Source organism: Phoca vitulina, unplaced genomic scaffold (genome assembly GCF_004348235.1).
Source record: "Phoca vitulina isolate PV1807 unplaced genomic scaffold, GSC_HSeal_1.0 scaffold3, whole genome shotgun sequence".
Lineage (NCBI taxonomy): Eukaryota > Metazoa > Chordata > Mammalia > Carnivora > Phocidae > Phoca > Phoca vitulina.
This window is the reverse complement of record NW_022589706.1, coordinates 44,775,207-44,800,283: the sequence shown is the minus strand read 5'-3', so window position 1 is coordinate 44,800,283 and position 25,077 is coordinate 44,775,207. Positions and strand designations below refer to the sequence as shown.

General features: G+C 35.9%; 1 non-coding gene across 1 annotated transcript; it reads left to right on the top strand.

The window, feature by feature from the left end:
- Positions 1-2,547: 2,547 nt before the first annotated feature.
- Positions 2,548-2,654, top strand: LOC116630301. Its single transcript, XR_004298904.1, has one exon. It is a non-coding gene; the product is annotated as a U6 spliceosomal RNA (small nuclear RNA).
- Positions 2,655-25,077: the final 22,423 nt, after the last annotated feature.

Sequence of the window (25,077 nt, the reverse complement as noted above, 5' to 3'; positions counted from 1 at the left end):
ATAAAATATCTATCTAATTTGGATATCTTTGAATATCATGTGCTCATATGAAGTAGAAAAAAACTCATACCCAAATTAATATCCCTTTATTTGAAGGTATTTTTCCTAACTCAATCCTTGTTAGAATTCAGGAAATAGCTGTAACAACTTTTTTTTCTAGATATGTCCCCTAAGGCAAGGAAAACAAAAGTAAAAATAAACTATTGGAACTATATCAAAATATTTCCTTCTGCACAGAGAAGGAAACATTCAACAAAATTAAAAGGCAACCTACAGAATGGCAGAAGACATTTGTAAATGACATATCTAATAAGGGGTTAGTATCCAAAACATATAAAGAACTTATACAACTCAACACCCAAAAAACAAATAACCCAATTAAAACATGGGCAGAAGACATGAACAGACATTTCTCCAAAGAAGACATAGAGATGGCCAACGGACCCATGAAAAGATGCTCATCATCACTTATCGTCAGGGAAATACAAATCAAAACTACAATGAGATATCATCCCACCATGGCTGAAATCAACAATGCAAGAAACAACAGGTCTTGGCAAGGATGTGGAGGAAAAGAAACACTTGTGCATTGTTGGTGGGAATGCAAACTGGTGCAGCCACTGTGGAAAACAGTATGGAGGTTCCTCAAAAAGTTAAAATAGGACTACCCTATAATCCAGTAATTGCACTATGGGGTATTTAGCCAAAGAATACAAAAATACTAGTTCAAATGGATACATGCACCCCAATGTTACCTATAATAGTCAAGGTATGGAAGCAGCCCAAGTGTCCATCAATTGATAAATGAATAAAGAAGATGTGGTATACATAAACAATGGAATATTACTTAGCTATAAAAAAGAATGAAATCTTGCCATCTATAATACATGGATGGAGCATAATATCACGCTAAGTAAAATAAGTCAGGGAAAGACAAATACCATAAGATCTCTTGTATGTGTATTTTAAGAAACAAAACAAATGAGCAAAGGGAAAATAAGAGAGAGAGACAAACCAAGAAATAGACTCTTAACTGTAGAGAACATACTGTTGGTTACCAGATGGGGTGGGTAGGGGAAATGGGTTAAATAGGTGATGGGAATTAAGGAGTACACTTGTGATGAGCACAGGCTGATGTATGGAATAGTTGAATCATTATATTGCACACCTGAAACTAATGTAACACTCTGTTAACTAACTGGCATTGAAATAAATACTTAAGAAAAGTCTTTAGAAAATAGATACCACTCCCTATTATGTTTTGATTATTAAGGATTCCTAATAAAGGCTAATAGAATGTCCCAGAAGAAGCTGAAGGGTACCAGGGTGCCAACATGATTCTATCATTTGCAGCTATAATTTTTTGACAGCAGGAATTCTAGAAAATAACTTTATTTTTTTGCATTTAATATGGCCTTAGCATAGTAATTTGCACATAGAAAATACTCCACAACTATTAGTTGAATGAATACTTCTGGTATTGTATTAGTTTTCTATTGCTGCATAACAAATTACTACAAACTTAGCAACTTGAAACAACACACGTTACTATTTCACAATTTCTATAGATGAGGAATCAGGTACAGCTTGGATGGGTCCTGTCTCCAGCATTACACATAGCTATAATCAATGGGTCAGCCAGGCTGTGTTCTCATCTGGTGGCTTGCCTGAAGAAGATTCCATTTCAGGGCTAATTTAAGTTGTTGACAGAATTCATTTCCTTACAGCTATATGACTCAGGGTCTCATATTTTTCTGACTGTTGGTTAGGGGATGCTTTCAGGTCCTTGAGGCCTTCCACAGTTTCTTGCCTTGTACACTTCTCTAACATTGGCTGTTTACTTCATCAAGCCCACAAGGAGAATCATTCAGTCAGAGAAAGTCCAGTCTCTATTTTAAGGGTTTTTGTATGTTTAGATCAGGTCCACCCAAGATAATCTCTCTTTTGATTAATGCAAATTCAACTGATTTAGGACTTTAATTACATCTGTGAAATCCCTTAACTTTTGCCATAATCTGTTGCCCAGTAGCAAGTCACAGATCCCACCTATACTCAAAGGGCATGAACATCAAGGGATAAGAATCATGGGGGCTACCCTAGGATCCATCTGCCGCAGAGGTGATATGATTTAGGAAACTATCATGAGACTTACACTTAGACAAACATACCCTTCCTGTCACTATCTGTGTGATTTAGGATAAGACATTTAACCTCTTTAAACCCTCTTATCTTCTCACCTTTAAAAAGAAAGCAATAATAACCGTTTTGTATTATTATCAGAATGAACAAAAAATTATGACTATGTAGGAACTCATAAATGGTTGGTAACAAGATTTTTATAGTCTAGCCATGGTGTGAGATATCAGAAAAAGTTAGGCCTGAGTTTGTCTTAAGTAAATTCATTGGATTTTTCAGACCTAAACTAAACCAAAAGTATCTGTCACTAATAGATTCCAACTTCTTGCTTTTCTCTCTGGTTTCAGTTGAACAAAGTAGGTCCTTTGCATAAGTAAAGATGAACTATGGCTTATTAAGAACCTATCATTGGTGCTCCCTTCAGCAGCACATATACTAAAATTGAAACGATACAGAGAAGACTAGCATGGCCCCTGCACAAGGATGACACGCAAATTCGTGAAGTGTTCCATATTTTTAAGTCAGAGGATCATAGGGGATAGGAGGGAAAAATGAAACAAGACAAAACCAGAGAGGGAGACAAATCATAAGAGACTCTTAATCTCAGGAAACAAACTTAGGGTTGCTAGAGTGGAGGGGGGTGGGAGGGATGGGGTGGCTGGGTGATGGACATTGGGGAGGGTATGTGCTATGGTGAGTGCTGTGAATTGTGTAAGACTCATGAATCACAGACCTGTACCCCTGAAACAAATAATACATTATATGTTAATAAAAATAAATAAATAAAAAATAAATAAATAAAAACACCTTACCAGACAGCAAAAAAAAAAAAAAAAGAACCTATCATTGGTCAGGCTTTGTCCTAAATGATGAGCTAGAGACAGAGACCAAGATAGAGAGATAATATGTATATGAATATATAGGTTATATTCATATATATGAGGAGAAGGAAATACTATTATTCCTATTTTTTTAAAGATTTTATTTATTTACTTGAGAGAAAGAGAACATAAGCGGGGGAGGGGCAGAGGGAAAGGGAGAAACAGACTCCGTGGTAAGCAGGGAGCCAGACGCGGGGCTTGATCCCCTGACCCTGAGATCATGACCTGAGTAGAAGTCAGACACTTAACTGACTGAGCTACCCAAGCATCCCTATTATTCCTATTTTACATGAGGAAACAATCTATGACTCTTACAGAAACAAAATAACATACCTGTTGACACACATAGTGGCCAAGAACAAAATAATTTAAGTTAAAAATCTACATTTAAATGACAGCTCTCCACTTGAACAAATTATTTAATCTCTCTGTGCTAATGATAATAATACCTACCTGCATGGGTTGTTAGAAATATTAATTGAAATGACATGTAAAGCATTTTGCATGCAAGCCTAAGACACAACTAGTATTATTTATTGTAAGTCTTTGGAATTGGGGTCCAATTTTTGGTTCTGACCACTAACAATTACCCTTCCCAATGCCATTGTAGAAGTTGCTAATTCCCCTTAAAGCTAAAAATACACTCAGGAGAGTACCTAGCCCAGAGCTGCGAGTTGCACCTGCAACTCTCTAATAAGCTGCACAGGTGCCCAGGGTTGAGCCCATTCCTTCCCAAGTGCAGCTAGAGATTGCAGAGTTCCAGCATAGAACAGATGGAATTCACAGGGACCTATAACCTGGAAAACCTCATTCCTACTCATACAATGAAATAGGGAATTGCAAACAGTCTAAAGGGCTTTTTGTTTCACCAGTTGTTACAGAGAAAACAAGAACTCTTCAGTGGCCTTCAGGGGACTACATTGAACCTGGAGTCCTCCCTCTCCATGTGATCATATTATATTTTCTAATTCTTTAATAGTTTTCACTGTTTTCACCTGCAATCTCTCTCTCTCTCTCTTAATCAGTTAATATGTTTCCAAATGAAAAGGTACCTCATAAAGACAAACCAAATTTTTAAAAAGTGGTGGTATTACCTCAACACTCACCCCATTTCAGTACCACAAGTCTTTATGCGAAAGGAAAAATATACCAACTTAATTTTAACCATCCTCCTTCGTTTATGTTAAATATTTCACATCATCTACTATATAAATTAAAATGGTAAATTTTATCTCCAGATATACCCTAGAGATCCATTTGATATCTAAGATTCCAGCTTTAAGTATAAATGGAAGATAGTTGGGGACAAGATGGAGCAGCACAGAGTTACATCCATTGAGTTAAACTGGTTTCTGCGTTGGGTGTGAAAATAGGTATCTGGTTATCCAGGTTGAATTAGTTTTTTTAACTGGTGGCTATTAATCACATAATAAAGAAGTCAAAATATCCCTATAATAACGGAAATTCAAGGGGCGCCTGGGTGGCTCAGTGGGTTAAGCATCTGCCTTCAGCTCAGGTCATGATCACAGGGTCCTGGGATCCAGCTGTGCATGGGGCTCCTCGCTCCTTGGGGAGCCTGCTTTTCCCTCTCCCTCTGTGTGCCGCTTGTCCCCCCTGCTTATGCTCTCTGTCAAATAAATAAAATCATTAACAAAATAAAGGAAATTCAAAATCAGCAGAAACAACTATCCTCCTCCCATCTTCATATATCTAGTTCGATTTACTTTCTTCATAAAACTTACCATCATGAGAAATACTCTTACTACTTTACCTGTTTACTAATTTACTAATCTATTCTTTATTGTTCTCCACAAGAATGTGAGATCAGTTAGAACAAACATCTTTCTAGTCTTGTTTACCACTTTATTATTAAAATCTAGAACAGGGGCTCCTGGGTGGCTCCATCAGTCAGGTCATGATCCCACGGTCCTGTGATGGAGCCCCACAGGGACTCCCTACTTCTCCTTCTCCCTCTGCCTGCCACTCTCTCTCTGTCAAATAAATAAATAAAATATTTTTTAAAAATAAAATAAAATCTAGAACAGTGCCTTGCACATAGTAGAAGCTCAATAAATATTTACAGAGCCTCTTTTTTATTAAGATTTTATTTTTCATTTATTTGAGAGAGACAGAACACAAGGAGAGCATGAGAGGGGAGAGGGGCAGAAGGACAAATAGACTCCCTGTTTTGCAGGGAACGATCCCAGGACTCTGGGATCATGACCTGAGCTGAAGGCAGACGCTTAACTCACTGAGCCACCCAGAAGCCCCAACAAAGCCTCTTAACAGCCATTAAGTCTAAGAAAATAATTTGTTATTAACTCCATACTCATTTGCTTTATAGCCACATGAGTACTTGAAAATATCTGATGGTAATTTTAATGATATTGAATACTTTATTTGTAGAAGTTGATAATGACAAATATCAAGCCCAGTGTTGGAAAAAGAAGCTGAAAAAAATACATATAGAGAGAGTTGTGGCCATTTATATTTCAATTATATTTTCCATACGTTAAAAAAGAAGGTAATTTTATTCTCATCTGAGGATTGTTAAGGAAGAACTTGAATTTACTTGTCTTCTAACAATTGTAAATCACCAAGAAATCATCAGATTTTTGCTTTGGAAGGAACCTTGGAAATCATCCAGTCTATTTCCTTGTCTTCTAAATGTGTAAAGCGAAACCTGGAGAGACTTGGCAACTTGCTTACATTACCTAGGTTGTAGCTCTCAAGGAAGGACTAGAAGTCAGGTCTCCTGACACTAAATCCAGACTTCTTTCCACTACATTTCTGGCGTGCTTAGCAAAATTATTTTTCTAACTTCAATCCTGCTCCTCGAGTTTGGTTAGGTTGTGTGTGTGTGTGTGTGTGTGTGTGTGTGTTTCCTTTTGACAGTTCTATGCATATTTCTTTTCACAGTACCTCATCACTGGTGCATTCATTGCCACATATTTTGATGTTTTATAGTTGGCTGCAAATATTTAAGGCAGATATATTGTGTGATGCTTTGTCAGTTTTTCAATAAAGGAAAAGACAGCAGCTGAGGTATGTACCTGTTCTATTAAAAACAGGGCAGCAGGACTATCAAGTTTTAAACTACTTTTGATGGCTTGTATTAGGAAGCCCTGTCAGAACAAAAGGAACTCAAATTCTGATTGATTAGTGTTGTCTGGTACATCATAGTCGGCTGCCTTAGACCAAGGGTCTTGTGTTAATGCTATTTGCGTGTTACTGAAGTCTGTCAAAATGTGATCACACGATTGTTGTTCTGCTGCCGCCATCACAAAAATAGTGTGATGAATTTTATAAGAGGTTCTCAGGGCACAAAAATTTTTCAATAAAGAAAAAAATGTGACACAGCATGCAATATTTCAAGAATATTGCTTTGTTTGCCTACTTCCCTTTTTAGATATTGTCTCCTAATATGTTTCTACTTTACCTGTTTATCACTGCCTCTGCCTCAGCATCTACCATGTGAGGAATGTTGAGGTTTAGGAAATGTGTTTTATTGTTTGGGTTATCATTTGGTTTCTAGGAAAATATCTGATAATGTGGAGAATAAAACACTGCACAATTTTGTCCTGAGTTTTTCCATTTCTAAACCTCAACGTTTTGCTTCGCTTTTTAAAAGCTATGAAAACCCAAATAAAAGAAAATCCCATTTAGGCACAGTATTCAAGATGCAATTCAGACACTCGAATCCCAATCGTTCCTTTCTAAATTGTTTACACTTTTTTTTTTGCTTAATTAGTTCTTGTTTTCCTTACTCGTAGTTTTCATGTTGAGTGTGTAATACAGCAAATATCAAAGGGAGCGAAAACAAACTAATCGTTGCTTAGAGAATATTACTTACCAGAGTATTTTATGTACTGATTCTGGTCCTAACTCCTCAAATCAATTCAATCAATGGTGAAGACTTTCATGTGTTCAGTCAAGATCAATTAGGCTTTAGTGCAGATTCATGCCATCTTTCCAAAATATTTAATATTCATCAGATTGTGTGCAAATTTAGATAGCTATCTACCTTTGCTAGCGTTTTTAGTATTTTTTTTTTTACAAAAATACTTGCTTCAGGGGAAAAACTCATCTGCCAGTCATAACTAAGCTCTCTAGCTTAAAATACACAATTATAACCATGGAATGTATTTGTCTATTTTGTTAACACCAAGGTGGAATTAAACCTCTTGAAGACATTGTTCTATAATACATGTTGTTTACCTGATTCTGCCCACTTTTCGGTACAAAACTTTCATTCTTGTAGTCAGAGGAATTCCACCTCAAGGATTTTTTACTTATGACTGTATAAAAATGATATATAGATTTCTTTTTTTTAAATATTTTATTTATTTATTTGAGAGAGAGAGAGGGGGGGAGAGAGAAGCAGACTCCCCACTGAGCAGGGAGCCTGATGCAGGACTCCATTCCAGGACCCTGAGATCATGACCTGAGCTGAAGGCAGACACCTAACCGACTGAGCCACCCAGGCACCCCAATAAATGGATTTCTTGAAACTGAAGGGATTATGACTATGTAATGAGAAAAATCGACAGTTAAATATAAAATGCTCACGTACGTGTGTGTGTGTGTGTGTGTGTGTGTGTGTGTGTGATATTTAGAAAATTCCCAAATCCATTTTCAGTTTCTCAGTAAGGAAATTTGATGATCCTTACCTGGTGTTAAGATCATTCTCTCTATCCTGATCTAGTATAGATTTCTCTCTGAAAGTTTCAAGGCATCACTTCCTGTTACAAACAAGTTATAGTTTGCCTCAAGATGTTTGCAATAGGATGTGCATTTATTATTCTGGGAAATTTGTTACTATTTTCAAACCTATTTGGTGAAAGGAAAGAAATCAAGTTCCAGTTCTTAAAAAGTAGATGTACTAATGGCTGAATAATATTCCATTGTATATATGTACCACATCTTCTTAGGCTAACTGAACATAATAATAAAATGAAATAAAATTAAATTAAATTAACATTAAAAAATAGGTAGATGTACTAGAGTGACTCCTTGAAAACTGAGAGAGCATGTCATTCCCTCTGTACCTTTCTCCATAAATATCCACTAGCAGTGGGTGGGGATGGGAAGAGTAGGGCAAGGCTGACATGACCCCGAGATCACAACCTGAGCCGGAGGCAGCTGCTTAACTTACTGAGCCCCCCCCCCCAGGCACCCCCTAAGTGAAAAGCTCTTTAGGGGAACCTACCATAAACAGGGTGCCATCCTTCACCTTCAAATCATCATGCTGACTTCACCTCACTTCATGCATTGCAGATGATGAAGGCTTAACTGTGGCAACATGTGGAAATCATGACAAAATATATCAGAACTCAGAGAAACACAAGGAAATCCACCAGGAAAGGAAGTGAACCTTTTTGCAATACGTTAGCCCTTCAGGTTTCATGAACAATCAGGCAAGAAGGGAGTCCTGCAAGAGTAGTCCCAAATTCCAGGGGCGCCTGGGTGGCTCAGTCATTAAGTGTCTGCCTTCAGCTCAGGTCATGATCCCAGGGTGCTGGGATCGAGTCCCACATCGGGCTCCCTGCTCTGTAGGAAGCCTGCTTCTCCCTCTCGCACTCCCCCTGCTTGTGTTCCCTCTCTTGCTGTGTCTCTCTCTGTCAAATAAATAAATAAAATCTTTAAAAAAAAAAAAAAGAGTAGTCCCAAATTCCAGAGACTTGAACAGAATTTAATTTTATTTAAGTTTTCCTGTCCCTGAGTGAAATCTTGGGCAGGCCTCCAAACCTATCTCCTGACTCTTGAAAATAAAAGCTCTCTGTTTACTTTTAGTTATGAGCCTAATCTCATTTATACAATTAAAATGTACATTATATGAACTAGAACTCTGAATTACATTTCAAGTATAAGTTTCTCTCCTTCCCTAACTTGCACATGATGCTAGTGGGAAGATTTCATATGACTGGTATTGTCATGAGGGTCATGGTACATTCCAGACTGGGTGGGTAATTAAAGCTAACTCTTTCTTTCATGAACTAGTGTTATGGTTCTTTTTACTCTCTCTCGTTACTCGAGGTGTCTTATGCTTTTGGACAGTGTCTAAGACCACCCAAAGGCAGCTTTCCTTTTTGCATATGGTTCAGATCTAGTCAAAAAGAAGCATGTAGCCTTGACCCACTTTGTTGGAAGTGAGACTACAGTTACTTTCCTAATGCAGCACTCTATTCTGCTGCTACGGGCCATTTCCTCTCAACTTTTTGAGGGGAGAATGTGAGTAGGGAAGGCATTCAGTTATGTCCCTAATACTGGTCCACTATGCTCCCAAACTGCAGGCACCATAAATCAAGATCCTCATGCTTGACTTCAAATGAGGTAAAGCACAATCTCCCCTACCCCTTATTAAACAAGTACAAGCCTCTCCTAAGAAATCTTCCCTCTAATTCCCAAGCTCACCCTTTGAGGTTGAGGTAGATATTGAGCCAAGGATAACAAAGCTGAGTTTGGGCCTCTTTATTTGCATGGCTAGCATGAGTGTGTGGTGCCTCACTTTGGAATGCCAGAGCACTTGTCACCTGATGTGTTTCATCTTCTTGAGACCATTTGGGAATTCTGGTACATAGACAGATAACTGAATATAATAGCACTCATACCGTACGTTAGTAGGACTAATCATATCAGTTTCCTTACTTCCAGTGTATTATCCAAAATGGTGGCTGCCAGCTTCCTTAGTTGAAAAAAATGGCTGGGTATTGTTGCACTCTTTAATTTCAGCTTTCTTATTCTGTTCGTGTTGATCACAAGCCATATTCTTTCTTCCCTAGTCAGCATTCTCATTGTCATCACAGTTTTGCCTACTGTGATGATGATAGAGATGTTTTAAATTCCTTTGACAGAGAGATTCATGTCTTGCCTGAGGTGAATTATGAGCTGAATTATATCCCCCAAAACCTCGTATGTTGAAGTACCAAGCCCCAGAACCTCGGAATGTGACTATATTTGGACATAAAACTGTTAAAGAGGTAATTAAAGTTAAACGAGGTCATTGGGTGGGACTTAATCCATTATAACTGGTATTATTATATAAAGAGGAGATTAAGACACAGACAGGCACAGAGGAAAGACCATGTGAACACACAGGGAGAAAATGGGTATCTGGAAGCCAATGAGAGAGGTCCCAGAATAAATCAACCCTGCTGACATCTTGATCTTGGACTTCTAGCCTCCAAAACTCTGAGACAATGAATCTCTGTTGGCTAAGCCATGCAATCTGTGGTACTTTGGTACTTATGTGGCAGCCCTAGCAAACGAAGACAAGGTCCATGCAGAAAACATGTCCACGTTGGCCAGAAACAGGGACATCATGACATTTCTTTTGCAAGCCCATTAAAATAGTTTTTTCTCCTGGTCTTCACACTATAGCAACTCAGGAAAGGCTTTTATTTAATCATTTCAAACTCATTATCTTATAACTCTGACAGTCTACACAGCACAGCAGTGAGTAATTGTACATATCAGTATTTTCCTTTAAAGAAAAGGGAAGATATTTTATTATGAATAAGGTATATTTTTGAGAAGACACAACAAATTTAACCCCAATTAAAATATCTATCAAATTTAGAGGCACCTGGGTGGCTCAGTCGTTAAGCGTCTGCCTTTGGCTCAGGTCATGATCCCAGGGTCCTGGGATCGAGTTCTACATAGGGCTCCCTGCTCGGCGGGAAGCCTGCTTCTCCCTCTCCCACTCCCCCTGCTTGTGTTCCCTCTCTCGCTGTGTCTGTCTCTGTCAAATAAATAAATAAAATCTTTTAAAAAATATATCTATCAAATTTAAAATATTTGTGTAAAAATTTGCTTAAGCTAGAAATGTGGGAGAAGTAAAAGAAGGCTTAACCATTTAATTTCTGTTTAAGTTTTGTGTCATATGTGAACAATGAGTTAAGTAAGGATCTGTTTTCTTAATTCTGCATATTTGATTAATTACAAATGTCTATACAGATGAAATGAACTTTTAATTGTCATTTAAATATTTTGGTTTGTGTGGCTCAGATTTATTTTCAACAAGTAAAACAGTAGTGTAGATCATAATTTTTGCCACTCTTTTGATAACAGTAAAGATAAATCATAGATAATTTACATCAATAAGAAACTCCCTTATCTGAAAGAAGTATTTCATTCCCTCATATGTTCAAAGATAATATATCCAGCAAAGTAATCAGTTTAGGTCTTGAATTAACATTAACCAAGATAAACCAATTATTTTTTGAGTCAAGACAAGTCTTATTAAATTTTCTCCCTAAGAATAAAGGCAGTTATTCCTTTAAAATGGTTTATAAAATTTAGAGAAAGACCTAGCACTGGCACATAAGATCTATTTATTCCATGAATAATAATAATGAAGTTAAAGAGCAAGAAACCAATTATTACCTAATCAATTCTCTCATATATATTTCTGTATCTTCTCTGTGGTAAAGGCATTTCATTTTTCTAATGGCATACATAGTATTAGAATTCAAAGAAATCATTTCATGTTCATTTCCAAAGACAAGTCTTCTCTTTTGGAGTTAGTGATTTTTATCATAATTGATCCTCCTTGAAATCAATTGCTTTGTAAGGTAACATTTGTTTAAGTAAGGTCAGACCTTTGGAAAATCCATGCATATTCAATTTGATTTAAAGGTGGTTTTCTTTTCCAAAATGTAATGATTTCTAAGTAGCTAGCAGACACTTTATAGCTGTTGAAATAAAATATATTCACGTAGGCACTTTAAGAATAAATAGAAGCATGAGAACTATAGAAATCTCCTGGATGGCTGCAAAGCAGTAAATTATATTAAGCCGAAGTACACTATTGGGAAGAACAGAGTAACAAAACTTGAGAGGTTATAAAGTAGATAAGCAAGTTTGTATACCCTATGTTTTATATGTACATCAGGGCATATGCTAGTGGGCAAAACTTATGATTGGTTATGATTTAACATAACTCACAGTGATGAAATTGTGCACATGTTAGAGATAGGTCTACCTTGAGAAAAACCTATCAATATGGTGTAAAAACCTGCCAGTTGTAAGTCCTGCGTAAACTGAAATTACGGCTTTTTTGCATCTTAGTGCTTAGTTATACTATACTATCAACAGAATACTTCCCAGTTAACCATTTTTGTGACATGTACTCTAATGCCCAGGGACTAAACTTCAGTCATGTCTCTATGTCCACTTTCTTTGTCACTTTTATTTTAAATATGTTTCTGAATGTTCAGGTATTTTCTATGGTATTTTAACATGGAGAAAATTTTTAAAATTTTAATCTGGCAAATTTATCAGTCTTTTCCTTATAATTTTCAGGTAGAAGGCTCAGAAAGCTTTTTTTTTTTTTTTTTTTTTTTTTGACATCAGCTACTTCCTCGTGTTTTCCAGATTTTCAAATTCATTTGTTGTTTGTGTATTTTACTTTCAATAGTTTAATTCACCTGGGATTTGAGTGTTTTGGATATAACAATGGTCAAACTTGATTATTATTAATTTTTTTATTTAAATTCAATTAGGCAACATATAGAACATCATTAGTTTCAGATGTAGAGTTCGGTAATTCATATAATGCAGTAATGCATATAATACCCAGTGCTCGTCACATCACATGCCCTCCTTAATGCTGATTACTTTTTTTTAAAGATTTATTTATTTATTCCAGAGAGAGAGAGAGAGAGAGCCCGCGCGTGCATGTGCTGTGGGGGGAGGGGCAGAGGGCGAAGCAGTGAGAATTTTAAGCAAACTCCATGCTGAGCAGGGAGCCCATCTCAGGGCTCAATGTCATGACCCTGAGATCACGACCTGAGCTAAAACCAGGAGTTGGACACTCAACCGACTGTGCCACCCAGACACCCCTTGATTATTTATTTTTAAGACCACTCTTCTATACATTTGCAGAAACTTTTACTTCTTTCCTATAGTGTGTAATGTCTTTATTATATACTAAGAATATAATAAATACAATATACATATATATTGTATTTTGTTTCGTGACAGTTTGGTCTTTTCTATTGATCTAGCTTCTAATCGTTGCTCAGTTTTATGCTATTTTCATAATTGTATTATTTTGTTTTTATAGCATAACACATTTTTATACCTGGTAGGGCAAATCTATCCTTGTAACATTTAAAAACATCTTAACATTCTGCCCTTATTATTTGTTTTGGTGATTTTGAGAATAGAGTTGAAGAGGGGAAAAAATGGCATTTCATTGGCTTTACAACTGAACCAATGCATTTGGAGTTAATTGTTTTTTTTTTAAATCATTTTATATTTTATGTGTCTGTTAGCCATTTGTATGTCTTCTTTTGAGAAGTGTCTGTTCATGTCTTCTGCCCATTTCTTGACTTGATTATTTTGATTATTTGTTTTTTGGGTGTTGAGTTTGAGAAGTTCTTTATAGATCTTGGATACCAGCCCTTTATCTGTAGTGTCATTTGCGAATATCTTCTCCCATTCTGTGGGTTGCCTCTTTGTTTTGTTGACTGTTTCCTTTGCTGTGCAGAAGCTTTTTATCTTGATGAAGTCCCAAAAGTTCATTTTTGCTTTTGCTTCACTAGCCTATGGAGATGTAGCTTGAAAGAAGTTACTGTGGCCAATGTTAAAGAGATTACTGCCTATGTTCTCCTTTAGGATTTTGATGGATTCTTGTCTCACATTGAGGTCTTTCATCCATTTTGAGTTTATCTTTGTGTATGGTGTTAGAGAATGGTCAAGTTTCATTCTTCTGTATATAGCTGTCCAATTTTCCCAGCACCATTTATTGAAGAGACTGTCTTTTTTCCATTGCATATTTTTTCTTGCTTTGTCAAAGATTATTTGACCATAGAATTGAGGGTCCATATCTGGGCTCTCTCTTCTGTTCCATTGGTCTATATGTCTGTTTTTGTGCCAATACCATGCTGTCTTGGTGATCACTGCTTTGTAATATAACTTGAAATCGGGCAACGTGACGCCCCCAGCTTTGTTTTTCTTTTTCTACATTTCCTTGGCGATTCAGGGTCTTTTCTGATTCCATACAAATTTTAGGGTTGTTTGTTCCAGCACTTTGAAAAATATCATCGGAATTTTGATTGGGATGGCATTGAAGGTATCGACTGAAAGATACAGCATGTGTCTTATGTTGTTTAAACTTTCTTTACATTTCTCTATATAGAGTTGTGTGAAGAACTTCAACTAAGTGTCACATATTTCTTTTTAGAATGATTTCTAAGTATTTATGGTTTATTGTTGGTAGCGTTTGCTATTGTTTCTACAATTTACCTTCTGAGTATAGCTGGCATAATAAAAATGCATTTAGGGGCACCTGGGTGGCTCAGTTGGTAGAGCGTCCGACTCTTGGTTTTGGTTCAGGTCATGATCTCAGGGTCATGAGATCGAGCCCTGAGTCTGGCTCTGCACTCAGCGGGGAGTCTACTTGAGACTCTCTCTCCCTCTCCCTCTCCCTCTGCTTCCCACTGCTCACACTCTTTCTCACTCTCTCTCTCTTTTTCTAAAATAAATAAATAAATCTTTAAAAAATGCCCTTAGATTGTGTGTATCTATCTTAAACATAACCAATATATTAAATGTTCTCATTATTTACAGGAATTTTCTGCTGCTTCTCTTTAGTTTTTTAATATTTAATTGTGGCAGAGACTACTTTGTCCTACCCAATGGTCCTTCTCATCTCCTTTATTAAGAGATCCCTGATTTTATTTGATGTATCAATGAAGATTTTAAAACTGTCTTCCAATCTCACTTAGAGAGTAGGATGATCATGGGATATAGTCTGTGTAAATGGAAATTCTTAAATGGACTTTCTGGAAAAAAATATTTAAATAGCAGGAAGACTCACCAAGCCATGATCTTTTTTTTTCTTTACCTTTGTCCTGATCCCTCTTGCCCAAGCTAGATAATGATGACTAGGTCCAGTAGCTATCTTAAAGCATGAAGAATAATCATGCTCTAAAGAAGATCGAACAAAAACTAGAAGATTTATTCTCCAGTGATGTCAGGAAACTCGAACCAGTACTGAATTTCCTACCTCCAGTATTCTTTTATGTACAGAAATAATAACAATAATAATAAATTCTCATTTTGTGTAAGCCACTGTTTTTCAACTCAGGCTCAACTGAGATGCAGTTTCTAACAAATACAATGCTGTATCATTTGTAAATAATGATTTTTTTTTTTTACCGTTTATTGTGCACAATCTTATTACATTGGCAGGATGTTACAGACCATGTTAAAAAATAATGGTGACAGCTTCTTGGATCTGGAACTTGGTTCAAACATATTTCCAAGTCTATTTGAATCTTGCCTGCCTATATACTGATCTCCAATATTTAACATATTCTGGCTCATATTCTGGTGGGCATCCTTAGAATTAACAGGTCCCTGCATTTGTTGCCATACTCAAATTCCAAGCTTTGGCTCTACCTTGCAGAGGTCACTATTCATTCATACTCAAAGTGACTGAAATGATCTGACCTTAACCCTTCTTCCATTTGTAACTGTGGCAAGTGTGAAGGAAAGTAACAGAGGGGCTCATGATGCAGAACAAGGTCTTGCTTATAATAGCCCGATCAGTGGTTTGGAAGCTATATAGAATTCTACTACCATTTGAAGTTTAAAAATAAAGTTTGCTGAAAGAAAATTAAAACCTGTGACATAAAATGTGAAAAATTGTATCAAATGAGTGAGATAAAAGCTAGCACTTGGCCTTTGATGAAAAGGCTTCAGGAAATTATATGTGGTCATAAAAATATTACGTTTCAGAAGACTCTTTCAAAAGAAATAGTACAAAACTATCTTTTGAGGCACTCTTGTGATTATGAAAGAGAATTATGTCCTACAGAACAATGCACCTAAGATAGCTGAAATGGGAAAGTTATTTTTTACATATAAGTGCTTCTCTGATTATCAATAAGAGCAAATATTAAAGTGCAAAACAGGAAAAAAACCTTAATCAGATAATAATGCCATTAAGAGTGATGGTCTCTTAAATGAGTTTCAATATCTGATGTACTGGAACTCTCAGTCAACTATCATAAAACAAATATAAAAATTACTATTTAAAAGTAAAGAAAATGATAAAACATATAAGAACTAACAGAAATTACATAAAACCATAAGTAATGTATGAAACCATATTTTGTTTAGGGAAGTCATGATTAAAAGGCTATACATAATAAAAACATATGCTGGCTAATTACATGCATAGAAATATGATGCATGGAGTATTCATTTGTGGTTAGGAACTGGTTATATCAAAGACTGGCTTATTTTCATTTCTGCTGAATACTCTTTCCCTGTCCCACATGAGGACGTCAGAGAAAAAGAACACTGTCATCTCCAATATTAAAAGACTTCTATGCCTGGTGTCAGAAAGAAAGGGAGAAAAAGGCCAGCTATTAATTGAACATGATTTAAGGAAGATGATTTCCCTCTTCTTAGCTAGGGAAGAATTAAAGAAGGCTGACAATTAATGAGAAGGGCTGCGATCAGAAGTGACTGAGAGCCCATGTGGTGCTGCCTTCTGCTCCTACCTCCTCCACCGCACTACACCCTTAACTCCTGCTAAGGAAGGAGGGCAAAAAAGAGACATGCAAAATGTGAGCCCAGAAAAGTTATCTGCTGACTACAGTAGAGTGACGGAAGTGGAGTTTGGTGATTTTGGAGATTTAATCTTTTGCCTTGGTGACTCTCAGTACTTTGGCCTTGTCTACATAGGCTAGTTCTGCATCTGGTTGAAGACAGCTACGTTTCTGCCATCTTCAAATGTCCACTCAAAACAATGTTCATAGAAAGTGTGTCTCCTTGGCAGAAACCCTCAGTCTACTTCCTCTCATATCTCAATAGCTAGAATTTTTTCTTATATCCAAAGCTAAACAATTATCCTGAAGAATGAAACCATCCAGTTAGCCTTCCACCAACATGGGAAATGATATACTGGGCCATGTCCCAGGCAGGCATATCAGTGGTTTTTGTAACTTTCTTTTTTTTTTTTTTTTTTTCAATCAGATGCTAGTAAACAAGAGAATAACATTAATATTATCTACTCTAAGCAGCACCTACCACAAAATCTTGTAATGGTGATTTGTCTTCCCATACCGCCTGTCTACAGGGAGATAATGTATAACTCTAGGGCAGAAGAATCTTGACCCTTTCACAGTTATGCCTCACACTAAAGTAATAAATGGCTTGCTGATTTATTTTTAAAAAGATAAAAGGAAGATGGTGTTATAGCCAAAACTTCCTGAAGCCAGCCTTGTCAAACATGTCTCCTCCAAGGAAGTATTCCGGGAGATGATTTACAAGATGGGAATAGAATGTGAGAATAAAAGTATGCATTGATTAGGTGGACCAGGATCCAATGTTTTCCGAAACAGAGCTCCAAAAAGGGTGAGTAGAGGTCTTGATCAAAGCTAAAGTGAGGGCTTCCCTCTAGCTCTAATTTTAGGTGAAAATATTGGGATGCTGCCATGTTCTGGTCAGCTCCATGCTATAAGAACTTGAGGGCTTGATGAGATTCTTAGAAATCTATTGATTCTATACTTTATAAATGTAGGCAATTATTCAGATACGGTATGCCACTGAATCTTAAGAAGCCATTAATTTTTAAACATACCATTATTTCATGTACCATTAAGAAATAAAACTACCAATTAAATCTTGACATCATTATCAAGAACATAAAGGGTCTAAGATTTTACTCTATTTCAAACCTAACAAGTTAGCTTTCCACAGTCTCACAAATGCTAGTAGAAGATATGCAATACTCCTGAGTCAGAGAGAAAGGACAGTTTATTATTCGCAGTTATAGTCAGAGTATCAGCATTCTTGTGCCAATTCCCCAATTGTCAGTTAACATAGAGTAACATAAAGAGGATCATATGACACCTGTTCACATAGTAGCCTACATTACCATAGAGGAACTCTGTGTTAATGGAATCCGAATCTCTTATAATGGGTAGTCAGATACTTGGCAACCATACCAAATGGGTAACTTTTAGAGCTCATTACCAAAAATATATATTACTTATAATATGATAATAAGTCCCAGTTCATGAGATTATTTTGAGCATTAAATAAGATAAAATGTATACATGTATGTGCAGGGTAACTGGCACATAATAGAATTTAATAAATGTTTATTTTCTTTTTTCCTTTCATATTTTCCTCTGTGAAGTAGACACTCTTTAAATGTCACACCCTACCTCCCTAAATTCTATACCCTTTAGCTGCTTAAAACTTGACTTTCTTTAAACAGGGAAAGTTACTGCATTCTAAAACTACAGGTATTGTTAAATACTTGCCTTACATAAGGTGACAAAAGAACAACAGAAAAAATGAGCTTGAGAACACAAACGCATCAGTAAATGAAGGTAATTAATATGGATGAATGGGGAGTGAACATTCAGAAAGTGAAACTGAAGTCACAAAAGACTAATGTAGATTGTTTCTTTCAATTTAGCATTTAAATGAGTCCAAACTAGTAACAACCACATGACCCTACCCAGACAATACATTTTCCTCTATATGACCTCTTTTATAAAGTAAGACAGAAATTTTTGGCCAAAATTCAGCCAGGAGCAGTTAGGAAATTCCTAACTTAGACTAAATAAACTAATTAATTCAATCAGCTAACCAAATGGTCTGTAAACAAGTATAATGAAATTATAAATGAATGAAGGATTGAATAAATGCATAAACAAGTAGACAATTAAGTACAGTTCTGTACTTTCTCTCCTATAAATCTTTTATCACAGTTTGGAAGATAAGGTTGTCTGAATCTTGGAAATCCTTTTAGTATTTCTATTTTCTATATTTTATCAAGTCCAGTAGATTTGAAATAATTATATAACATTTCAAAGTAAATACGAATCATTTATGGTTGACTTTCTAAAATTTTATAGTTAACTAACTCTTCTATAATTTCTTTAAATATTCACCCAAAATGGGATATATTTTTAATGCAATATTGACATATTTCCAAATTATGAACTTATTAAACCAAGAGCATTAGTTCGGTTATTTGCTTTGTCCTGCTTTATCATTCACATTTAAAGCAAACCCAAAATATCATTGCTTAAGTTAACTTTTTGTACAACATCTTCTTTTAAAGGAAAATATCTCTAATAAGCTTAAAATTTTACTTATTATTTCTATTTCTATTTTTTTCTAATGTCCTCCAGTATTCCTCAGAGATAGTAACCACTTACATTGGGTGACAGCTGCATTTAAAACCTCCATGGTACATTTATAGAAATATGCCACAATAACATGTACTTAAACATACATAAGATTATATATACATTGGGGAAATCTTTTAAGTAACTGTTAACCTAATATTTAGTATATCATTATACCTGATAGCAGTGTTTTACAAAATTTTCATGGAAGTAACAAATGATCCTAAGAAGTATCATTCATGACTATAGAAACTTCCACTAGTAAGACTATCTATTCTGAATATATATATGGTGTCCTCAGCTTCCCTATGTCAACTCTAGTCTTTGGTTGTAGATATGGCCTTACTAGAAATCAAGAAAATGATGCCTCCTTAGCAACTTCCTCCTAGACACGTCTTTGGAGGCAAGAGAAACAAAGGCAAAAATGAACTATTGGGACTTCAAGATAAATTCTGCATAGCTCAGGAAACAATTAACCAAACTAAAATGCAGCCTATGGGATGGGAGAAGATATTTGCAAATGACACATCTGATAAAGGGTTAGTATACAAAATGTATAAAGAACTTATCAAACTCAACACCTAAAAAAACCAATAATCCAGTTAAGAAATGGGCAGAAGATATGAATAGACATTTTGCCAAAGAAGACATCCAGATGGCTAACAGACACATGAAAAGATGCTCAACATCACTCATTGTAAGGGAAACGCAATTAAAACCACAATGAGATACCACCTCACACCTGTCAGAATGGCTAAAACTAACAACACAGGAAGCAATAGATCTTGGTGAGGATGCGGAGAAAGGAGAACCCTCTTACACTGTTGGTGGGAATGCAAACTGGTGCAGCCACTCTGGAAGACAGTATGGAGGTTCCTCAAAAAGTTAAAAATAGAACTACCCTACAACCCAGCATTTGAACTGCTAGATATTTACCCAAAGGATACAAAAATACAGATTTGAAGGGGTACATGCACCCCAGTGTTTATAGCAGCATTATCCACAATAGCCAAACTATGGAAAGAGCCCAAATGTCCATTGACTGATGAACGGATAAAGAAGAGGTGGTATATATGTGCATATATATATATATATATATATATATATATATACATATACATACATACAGAATGGAATATTATTCAATCATCAAAAATAATTAAATCTTTGCATTTGCATTGATGTGGATGGAGCTAGAGTGTATTATGCTAATTGAAATAAGTCAGTCAGAGAAAGACAAATATCATATGATTTCACCCATATGTGGAATTTAAGAAACAAAACAGATGAATATATAGGAAGAGAGGGAGGGAAACTCTATAGTCAAGAGAATCTTAACTACAGAGAAAAGACAGAGGGCTGCTGGAAGGGAGGTGGTGGGGGATGGGTTAAATGGGTGATGGGCATTAAGGAGGGCACTTGTGATTGAGCACTGGGTGTTATATGTAAGTGATGAATCACTAAATTCTACTCCTGAAATGAATACCACACTCACTATATGTTAACTAACTGGAATTTAAATAAAAATTTGAAAAAGCAAAAAAAAGAAAATGATGCCTCCAATTAAGGGTTTCCTTGTTATTCAGTAAGTCAAAGCCTTCTTGTCGATGTATCACAATATTTTTAATGTTCATAGCACTCAGATTTCTAGTTATTTACCCTCTGTATTCCCTTTTTCTTTCTTGCTTGTGTTTCCTGTCAGTCAATTATTCTTTAAAACCATTTCAAAATGGATTGTTTTCTATTTCAACACTGTGCAATCCAGAAGGGCACAGATTCCTGTCAGTATGGCAATAAAAGAAAAGGAAGAAGAGAGTGGAAACACACACACACACAACACACACACATCCACACAAAGTCACCAACACACAAGTCAAAGGTAGTCACAAGAAAAATTCAGCTACACCACTCCCCGCCCCATCCCCAATATTAAAAATTTCAAATTTAGCTGCCTCCCTTCAACTAACTAAATACTCCATGGAATAAAATGATCTTTAGGCAGAGTTTTTATCAGATGGAGAGTGAAGAATTGACAGTCAGCTTCTAAATCAAAAGGTGAGAGAAGACAATGTGTATGTGCTGGCCTACGGCAAGAGTGAGAAACTCGCAGGCGACCTTATGTGGACATCCTCATGAAAACGTGCTTAAGGTTTCCCAAATGAAATCCAGACTAGCCTGACAAATCCCTGCTGTGAAAGCCACAGCCTGCACAGTCTACAACTGCTGATCACAATGTCACCGCCTCATCTGTCTTGTCAGAAAGACAGCACTTCATTGAACAGAAGCTTATTGAGTGCTACACTTGAGCACAAAGACAAGTGATGCCTTTACATCCAGTTCCTCCAGGAAGCCGCGGGGTGTTAAATATCGGGCTTCGTGTTTTAAAAAATTCAGAAGGGTAATTTCAAATGACAGTCTCACATGAGTAAAATTAGAAACAGGTGATGTGGAATTAAGCATTAAGGCATTAAGGCTAATTCTCTTACCCCCACATCTCCATGCACGCTGTTCTCCTCCCTCAGAAGGCCCTTTCTTCTCTTTGCCTGTCCTGCAGAGGCCATTTTGAAGCTCAGATCCTCTATGGAGTCTTCCCCACATGTTTTTAGCCATATTGATTTCTCTCATCATTGAACCTGAACTCATCATTCACAACGTATATTTTACCATTCAGTCTGTTTCTAGTTATTCCGCTCTCAAATTAAATTATAACCTTCTACAAAGAGAAAAGAATACCTTTATAGAATTTTTTTTTTTTTAAATATGTCTTTTCTTTGAATACTAGGGATACAGAATTTAAAGAAAAACAAGAACCTTGTCCACATGGCGGAGACTTTTTTATTTGAAGGAGACAATCAACATGTAATAAAATAAAATATACTCAGATAGTTATAGGTGACATGCAACAGAAATTAAAACATGGTGATGTGAGGTAATTGATGAGGTAGCAGTATTTTCTGCTGGGAGATTAAGAAAATCCTCTCAAAGGAAATGATACATGAGCTGAGTGCTAATTTATACGAACGAGCTAAGTAGGCATTGATCTAGAAGAGTGTACCAGGCAGAGGAAAGAACAAGTTATTAAATTGGTGAGTTAAATTTTTTGTTTCCTTCAGAAAGAAAAAAAAAAAATAACTGTATCTCTACAATTTGGCCCCCACTATACTTCTTGCCTCTCTAGCCCTGCCCCTAGCCCTCCAGTTTATCTTTTTAATCCTTTCCAACTAGGTTTGCTTATCTTTTCCTCACCTCCAGGAGCGGGTAATTAAATAAAGGAGTGGAATTGAGCTAACCTAAAGAAAAATCAGGAGAGGAGAGATTAATGAGTAAAAATGATGTTAATAAAAATTAATGAAAAAAATGAGAAAAAGAAATAAACAGATTTGACCCAAAAGGGAGGTTTTCAATTAATTTGGGAGAACAAAAAGATTTGAAGAAAGCCATATCTGCCCCATTCAACACACTCTATTTTCATGGTGACCTGTTCAGCAGACAGATAGCAGAATACTTGAATCATATTCTCGTATGCAGAGCAGAGATTTGGTCAAACTTTTTGTTTTTTTCCCAGCAAGAGAAACATGAAATTTTAATAGTAAAGGCATGACCCAAGGAGTTAGGACAAAATTAAAGTTTGCTTTAAATGCTCATCTGGGGAGGGGACACAAGATTTCTATACAATTTAGATAAAAAAACAAAGGCCTAACTTTTACAATCTCATTTTTTGTTTGATTTTATACAATGAATTATGCAATGAATTCATAGGGAATAGGGTCCCACAGCTCAGGCTCCTTTCCATTGGTTCTCACAAAGTGTGCTTCTCTGGGTGAAGCAGGTTGGTGCTTCAAGTGAACCCAGGAATCTTTCTCTTTGGCTTCCTTCTTTTTTGATCATTTTTCCCTATTGAATTAAGGAAGCTATCACGGCTCTTATAGTGTATATGCTCAATACATACATTAACTGTCTTGGCAAGAATCTTGCCCTTGTTTGTTTACAACAATTCAACAGCATGCTTACAAAACATAGTGGCCTCTTCCATTTTCATCATGGTAACATTTGTGGGGCACTCCTTTTAGAACAATGCCCATTACCTCGATGTGGTGGTGTCACCTTGCTGGTAGACCCACGTGTATGTGGCTAAACAAACAATTCTATGTTTTCTAAAAGACATAAACTACATTTAATGGGTGCTTCTTTTCTTTCCCTTTGTGTTAATCATTCTGGTGAATCACTGGAAAATGGCAGTTCCCATGGAAAAGAGCACAGGGTTTTGGTTTTTTGGTTGTTGTTGTTTTTTTGTTTTTTTGTTTTTTTAGTCCACTCAGGTCCAATCAAACTTTTAACATACATAAAAACAGCATCTATTGTTTCTCTGTAATTGTGAAGGGAAGTGCATGGAAATGTATCTATGAGAGATGTCCCATTTTAGAAAAAATAGGCCAAATAAAGACATCAAAATAAAAACCAGTGCTCTTGTCTAAATAAGAAAATCATAAAGGGAGCTGCTGCCTATAGATTGATTGTATCTTTGGATTAACGTAATTGAGGATTATCATTCACTCAATATTATGTAGAGTCTTTGTAATGCCTCGAGGTGGCTGACAGTCTTACAATACCAAATAATCTCTCTTCATGTACTATTACCCCTCTTCTTGATTAATTCATTCAAGAATACTATGTGCACATTTATTTTAATCAGCTCAGGAAAAAAAGATGGATCTATGCTGTGCTAACTGAACAGGAAAGTGAGGTGTCAGGAGTAATTTTTCCAACTATAAAAGTCATCGTTTGTTTGGTTTTTGGTTTTTTTCTGATTGATGAGAGTAACTGCTTTGTGTAGCTTCAGATCTGGAAAGCCCTTTCAGCAAATAGTTTAAATTGCTTTAATATTTAAGCAGGAAAGTGGTTGCAAGATTTATAGCACAATAAAATACCAATTGGTAACCTACTATGTTAGTCAAAATTATTATTAAGAGCTACTTAACTAGGTATCTCATATTTCATATCTTCATTAAACCCTTGTAGTACTTGCTCTCTCCTAAGTCTCCCATGTCTCTGAGGTGGGAGAACTGGTTAATAATATTTTCTCTTTATTTCCTAGATTCATAAGGACTATTTAACTTTAAGTTTATTGAGATGATTTAAAAGTTTTTCCAAAGAACAAAAAAGAAAATGAAAATGTCTTTAAGAATTTAAATAAGGGTTCATGTGAAAAACAAGCCTGTTAAAAAAGGTTAAAATGTACATCTTAAAGAGCTTGTCCACATTATGTTTTTAGAAATCTTGGGGGTTTTTTTTTGTTTGTTTTTGGTTTTTTTAAGTAGTTCTAGGAACCCTGTCAAGTGTACAGAACTGGACAAGGCATTTTAGGTGAGTGAAGAGCAGGTACAAAAGCATAAAATCATGAAATAACTGAACTATCACAATAATATTATATTATAAATAATATATATAATCACATATATAATACATAATTATAAATAATAATAAATACATACACACACACACACACACACACACACACACACTAGTTAAGACTTTTCCCTGTGGGTAACTGAGAGCCAGTGCAGATAAGCCCTGGAGCAACATGATCAGATTTCAATTCAGGAAAAAAAAAAATTCTGGTGAGAAAGTAGAAAAGGGATGTGGAAGGATAAAGCTGCATGCAGAAAAATGTTACAGCGACAAAAGTTGAGGAAGGCAATAAGGGTTATACTAGACTGGCCAATGGAAATAGTGCTAAGACTGGAGAAATAGTTAAGAGATAAGATCAACAGAGAAAGAAATATAAGGACACTTCCAGGATTCTAGTTGTTATTATCAAACAACTATTTACTGATCATAATTTGTGTACCTATCAATATTCACCCACAACAACCTATTTATTCATCAGGGATCTTACA